Source organism: Humulus lupulus, chromosome 8 (genome assembly GCF_963169125.1).
Source record: "Humulus lupulus chromosome 8, drHumLupu1.1, whole genome shotgun sequence".
Classification (NCBI taxonomy): Eukaryota; Viridiplantae; Streptophyta; class Magnoliopsida; order Rosales; family Cannabaceae; genus Humulus; species Humulus lupulus.
This window is the reverse complement of record NC_084800.1, coordinates 24622298-24629973: the sequence shown is the minus strand read 5'-3', so window position 1 is coordinate 24629973 and position 7676 is coordinate 24622298.

Genomic DNA, 7676 nt, shown 5'->3' with positions numbered 1-7676 from the left:
GCACAGTGTGACCAGTGCCCAGTACCACTGCTGAACCTGACTAATGAGTCATAACTTCACAGTTGATACTAGCACCTTTGCCAAATCTGACTAATGAGTCAGTACCATGCACAAGTGAGCAACATTTGCTAAGCATTCAATATTCAATCCATGTCCACATTTACACAACCAACATGCCTCATGAATAACCATGCATATATCATATGGGGTGCAGTTTTCTTACCTCTGGTTCGAGCTAGAATGAATAAAAGAACGACCCTTGAGAACGATCAACCTTTTGGTCCTTTAGCGGTTACCTGGTCATAACCAATTATGGGATTCCATCAATAAAATGAATAACAAAGGGTTCCCAAATCCAAACCTAGCCTCCGAGACATCAAACACTACTAAACCGGGTAGTAGGATCGACCTCGAGGCCTAAGACTAACATCCCTAAGCCAAAAAGCAATTTCTGGCCAAAAAGCCACTAAGGGCCGCGACCCTCCTTGGCCATGCCGCGGCCCGCCCCTCAAACAGAGGTGGCCAACTTCAGCACTCTTCAAGGGCCGCGGCCCTCCCTGGCCATGCCGCGGCCCAACCTCCAATTTAGCCAAAATCCCTGTTTTTCTTCCCTTGCAATTTCTCTTGGAACCAACCTCTCAAACCAAGCTTAAACATCACTCAAACCTCCAATATGACCCCTAAACTTGATCTATAACACTCCCTCATCAAAACCCAAGTGAAATCCCAACTAAAACTTCCATCAATTCAACTATCCACAACAAGATCACAAGCTGAAAACTTGAACCAAAACAGAGTAAAACCAGAAAACTAATGGCTGAAACTCACCTCAAACTTGGGATTAAACCCCCTTCAATGGATTAACCAACCCTATGAACTCAGCTCCTGGATCTCCTAGCTTGATTCCTCACTTTGAGCCCAAAAACACCAAAGGAAGACAAAGAGAAGGTGATGTACGGGAAGGAGAATTATTTGCTCTGTTTTGTTATGTTTTTCTACTGCCAACTAAAGCCTCATATATATCCAAACCAAATGACCTAAATGCCCCTAGGTCATTTAAGGTTTCTAAAGTCATCCCAAGGGCATACTTGTCCTTTTTAACCTATCTCGTTAATCATAATTAACGCTTTCCAATTCCCATTATTCTCAATAACCCCAAACACCAATAATTCATATCCCATTACCCTTTAATGCCCGGTAATGCTCTAATCATTAACATCACCCTGAGACTCCCCCCGAGCCTCGAACTTAAACTTGTTATGACCAAACCGCTAATTAACATCCCATGGTCGTCTCATGCCGAATGGCTCGAACAAACCCACATTATAATGTGGTCTCAACATATATCACCGGCATGCATACAAATATACAATTTACCCTCAACAGGCCAAATTACCGTCACACCCATGTAATTAAAAATATGGACTCACATGCATGCATTTAACATTATATTATAATATAATCCACATATACATGCATTTTATCAATTAATGGCATAATTAAGCAAGTATAGCCCTCCCGGCCTACTATTCCCGCCATTAAACCACATCGGAGAATTCAGGGCATTACAAACGTGGTTATTATGATATATTTGTGATATATCTGTGTTGCATGATCTGAGACAGTCCTAGGGAGCGGTTAGCTAGAAAGTCACAACAGGGTCGAAAACCCGACTCGGGGCGAGTTAGGGGTATTTCTGGTATTGGACGTTTGATGGGGTTATAGGTGTATGCCCTAAATATCCGCACACTATTGGCGAGCTGGAAAAGGGCCTAATTCAATCCGCCACATATAAATCGTCCACCCAGAGCTGTTGTTACAAGCTTCTGTCTGTCCAGCCCGAGCTGATTAGAGAGTTAGCAGTTTACTCGAAGGTAGCGGGTCAGCGGTATGGATATCACGAGCTGGCGCTACATCAAGCTCGTGATGCGACAGAGATCTGACACCCGACTCCTTGTAAAGACAACCACGCAATATAAGCGTGCATATATCAGACATCACGTGTCTATTCCATTCTTGAATTCTTGGGCACGCAGTATAAACGTGCGTATTTAGACATCCCACGCCTGGTTTGGGCCGTGCGGCCCATTATCCCTTCTTACCTATTGATTAGACCACACTTCACTGTCAGGTTTTAGGAATTAATCATCAGTGTCACAGAGATGACGTGAAGAGTAAAGAGATCACGGGATGACCCCATTGCCAACCCAGGTTTCATCTTCCTATAAATACTAAGGCCCTAGGCATTGCAAGGGGTTGGCATATTTTTTGTAAATAAGTACTTTGTAAGGATTAACCGAGAGATATCAATAATATCGACTGGTGGACTAGAGGGATTTTAACCTTTGAAACACCTAAAAAGAAAGGAGTGATCACCTTCCCATATTATTAATTTCTCAAGTCTAGAATTAAACTATTTTCATATTACGGTTCACCAATTAGCATTAATCCATCCTATTTATTCGTATAATTATCTGTTGGCGAAGAACCGCGTCAATAATCGGGTTATGGAAATAAATATTTGGAGATATATTTGAAGTTAGAATGTTTAGGAGGGAATATTGGGGAAATTTACCATTTTGCCCACGGGGATGTTTTCGGTACCCCGAGCCTTTGAGATAACCTTAGAAACTTAAGTTAAATAAAACAAAGTTGAGGAAGTTTTCAATAGCTAAGGAAACCGACTCTCTTTCTTTCTCTCTCTCTTGGAGTTTTCTTTCTTTGGAAGCTTGGTGAATTTGGTGAAAACTAACTAGAAACTAAGGATTTAAAGCTGGGATTTTGGGAGCTAGAAGCTTGGTACTTAGGGAATTAATTCAGGGATTCAATTCAGCTCAAGGTAAGCTTTTAAACTTGTTGAATTGTGTTGGTTTTCTGCTGGTATTTTAGAGTGTTGTATGTGAGTTAGATGAAGAACTATCCTTGAGTTCTAAATGAGGTTTGGGGTTAGTTTTTGTTGGGTTTTGCTGCTAGGATCACTCTTGAACTGTTATGATGATTGAGTTGGATTGTTAGGTTGATTTTTGGGTAAATTGGCTCGATTTTCGTAGTAAAAATGGAGGATTTTTCAGGGTTCGAAGGGTCGAGCTGCGACATTGTTCTTGCTGAGCCGCGACCCTCTAGATCAGGTTAGAGGCCAGGAAGAGGCGCGGGCCGCGGTGCGCCTGGCCTGTTTTTGGGTTGGGGGTCTCTGGATGAGGCAGGTCGTGGCATGGGCTCATGGGGTTGCGACACTTAGTGCATTTTTGGGCTTTAAAGAGGTTTCAGGCTCGGGAATCCAAAATTTAAGGCTTGGGATGGATTTTATCACTCGGATTGATATAGTTCAAGGTCTCGGAGACTAGAATTATGATCCAAAGCTATTTAATGGATGGATATTGTCGATGTGTTGTGGCTAGGGTTTAAGCAGGGCTCGGACTAGGGGACTGTGCTCAGGACATCGGTGCTTGGAAAGCTCGGGAAACAGGTAAGAAAACTGCTGTATCCGTAGAGCAGGGCAAGGCCCTATAGCTTGTGTTGCAGGGCACGACCTTATATGATTGTGTTGTAGGGCGTAGCCCCATTGATTACGTTTATACGTGTTTAAGTATTTTTTTTAGTTATGCTATGTGTGCATACATGTGTGAATGAACGACAAGAGCTGAGAACGGCGAGGGCCGGGAACAGCAAAGGCTGAGAACGGCAAGGCCGAATACGACAAGGGACCGGGAGCAGCGCTTAGCACGCGGAGTGCGAGTTGCCAGGGCGAGACCCTATAGGATACCTGGGATATCCTAACGGTGTAGACCGCTTATAATTTTCAATGAATGGTTATATTTTTTTTAAGTATGTGATTTCTATTAAGGTTTAACTACACCTTTGTCTTAAAACCTCGATTAACGAGTTAACTGCACGTTTTAAACTCACTTAGTAACGACTCTAAGGAAGTAGGGCGTTACACATGGTCCCCATTGTACCTTGGATAAAATCATCTAGATAGTCTCAGTTAATTGATTTAATTATCAATTAGAATTATCAAAGTTGACTTGGTCAATTTTGGATAGTTTCATAGAGTTATGTAATTTATAGAAGAAAAGATAAATTGTGGCAGATTTATTAATTAAGATAATTTGGTATCTAAATTAATAAATAAGTTTAAATCAAAGTTCAAATTATAAATAATTAATTTGATAAAGGATTTAATTAATTAAATCAATAGAAAATAATATAAGACTTGATTTTAAGTCCAATGGGCTTATAATCAAATGATAAATTTCATGTGCCTAAAGCCCGTGATAATTTTGACCTAGGACTTCAAATTGGCTATTATTTTATTGATTTTTTAATTAAATTAAATGACCTAATTGAGTCTACAAAAGGAGTGCTTAGAGAGATTTGAAAACATAAGTCTAAACATAAGTTTAATCACTGGTTTTCTGATAGTTTTAGATTCTCTCTAAACACAAATCATGTTCTAAGGCTCTTTGTTATTTTCTCTTCTTTTCTCTGTATTTATCTCATGTGTTGAGAACTGCCCACACTAGTCTAGGTGATTCTAAGGATACATTGGAAAAATGTGAAGAAATTAGAAGAACGGTTCAGTTTCTTGATGATACTTTGCGACAGAAAGGATACAAGAGTTAGAGAAATTGAAGGAAGAACTCTTTCATTCCGCTGTGTATAATGTAAGTATTCTTATCTTTGTTTCTCTTTGAATTCAATTTTAGAAACATATTCTAGGTTATCTCATATTAATTCGTTTAATATTAGATCTACATGAAAATAAATAAATATCCTGTATAAGTTTTTCCTAACAAAAATTTGGTTTTATCATGGGGAGTCTATTTCAAACCCGATCGAGGAGGATGTAGAGAATGACGAAGAAGAGATGGCAGATGTGTTGGTAGATTTATTAAGAGAAGATCCAAGTTTTGATAAATCAACCAACACACCTTATGAATCTTTTCATGATCCCCTCATCGATGATAATACCCAAAATGAGAAGTATGATGATCTGTTTAAGGAAATGGGCATTGAATTTTACCCAGGTTCCTTGAAATCGGCCCTCAATGTGTTGGTGAAGCTGATGCATTGCAAAGTTCTGAATAGGTGGAGTAATCATTCTTTCGATCAACTTCTTAGTATATTTATTAAGCTATTTCCTATGGGAACAAAATTATTGAAGTCTCATTATGAGTCGAAGATGAAGTTGTGTATTCTTGGTTTAGGTTACGACTCAATTCTTGCATGCAAGCACGATTGTGCACTTTTTTGGAAGTAGAACGACAAGAAGGATGCATGTCCTGTTTGTGGGAAAAAAGATGGCAAAACAACAGCGGTAAAGACAAAAAGATTCCTCATGAAGTGTTGCGTTACTTTTCAATCACCTCGAGATTGAAGAGACTCTATAGTTGTCGACATTTAGCAAAAGATATGCGGTGGAAATACTCTAAGAGACCCAAAGAAAACAGTGTGCTTAGGCATCCTGCGGATGGTAAAGAATGGAAACAATTTGATAACCTATATCTGTCTTTCGCAGGCGAGCCAAGAAATGTGAGACTAAGGTTGGCTACTAATGGATTCATTCCGTTTGGCAATATGAGCAACTCCTACAACATGTGGCCGGTAATCTTAGTACCTTATAACTTACCGCCATGGAAGTGCATGAAAGCAGAGTCCTTGATGTTGTCTCTTTTGATTCCAAGACTTTGTGCACCTGGAAAAGAAATTGATGTGTTTATGGGACCGTTAATTGACGAGCTTAAGAAATTGTGGGAGATAGGCATAGAAACTCAAGATTTTTACAACAAGACATTATTTTTGATGCGTGTCGCCGTTATGTGGACTATCATTGATTATTTTTACTAGCGTTCGTGTCAATCATGAATGGTATCAAAATGAATCATTTATACTTGCATCCCAAGAAAAGTTGATCTAATACATCAATGATTTTGAAAAATGGCGATGATTGGAGGCTTGTAAACACTTACATCCCGTACAATTTTTGGGATTTCCCAGACGAAGCGGAGGACATTATTCCAATACTCCAAGAAAACAACTCATCAGGAATTGAATTAGTAGTACAACTTCCACACTTAGAAAATTTTGATTACATACGTGAGGATGTCGCCCCAACCAAAGTTCATGAAATTGATGATGTAATTTCCATGAGTGAAAGATAAATTTGAGATGACTTTTTTGTTGATGATGATGACTTTGAAGATGAAACGCCAGGGGAATATGAGGATTCTAGTGAAGAATTAGTGGATGTAGAAACTGATAGTGATGACAATTGTGTATTGGTTAATGATGAAATCGGTGATGATGATGACTTGTAATTTTGAACTCATATTTTGAAATGAATTAATGATTTTCCTTGTTAATTCATTGCATATTTCCTTGCTAATTCAATGTCATATTTTCATATTTTAATAAATACATTGTGCTTGTAGTATATCTACTCCTAGTTCTTCAAGGGGTGCAAGTAACACCAGTAACAAGAAAAAGGGGGTTAGAGAGGCCTACACTAGCCGAGTAATTGAGGAGGGACTACGTAAGTTGAAGGTTACTCATTTGACTCCTAAGTTAACGAAGACATTGGGACGCCTATCCATAAACATGGGAAAATGTTCATAAACTTCTGCAAATTCATCGTTCGAACTACTGTGTCACTTCAGTGTCATGAATGGAAATAAGTACCTGCAACAGACATCCATGCAATGTTGGACACATTGGACGTAACAAATCTATTATATTCATTGTAAAGTCACACAATTAATCATATTATATTCTTAACAATTATGATATTTTTTCAATGTTTAAATGTTTTGCAGACCAAATTTATTTATCCAAAAGACAATGTGTTGACCCTCGATTTGGCCAACGACACAGAGTCAAAATAACGACAGGAAATGAGATGAAAACAAGAAGAGAATCAAATGGAAAACAAATAACACAAACGATTTATAGTGGTTCGGCCCCAATTAGATGGTAATGACATACGTCCACGTAGTGTTCTTATTAATATTGAATCCCAATATTGTGATCAATGAACTAGGGTTCACGAGTTTCACAAGTCTTGAGAGGATTACAATCTCGGTGGATAATCACACTATGCTTTTCTCTCTGAATACAAAGATCAAAAATTCAAAAGTCAAAAGTCTCTTCCTTGAGCCATCTTCTTCTTATTTATAGGCTCCAGGGGGGTTACATGGGCCAAGGGGCCTTAATTACAATTAAGATCAGCGTATCAAGGTAATAATAAATGTAATTATTACAAGATTGGGTATTCCAAAGGAAGTAAATGAAAGTATGCGACCAGACTGGTCGCATCTAAACGCGAGACTTGACGAATCAATAATTATGAGGTCGATGATCGAACAGGATCCATTCACCTGAAACCGCCACGTGCCAGCCACGTGTAAGAAAATCTTGCCACATCATCAGGATCCATTTTTGGGTAAACATTTGCCCCCCAAGTGACCATCAACGAACCTTCTGGAGCCCCGCGAACCACAGTTGCTCTGGTCGCTTTAGGGTAGGGCAAGAAGAAGGTTTCTGAACACCCCGAGCCTATTCTTGAATCATCAGATGAAAACGATACTGACTTTTTGCTTTTAGATAGTTTTCCTATTCCCTGTCACTTATTTGACGGGGATTGCAACTTTAAATACACCCCTACTTTAAATTCATACTTC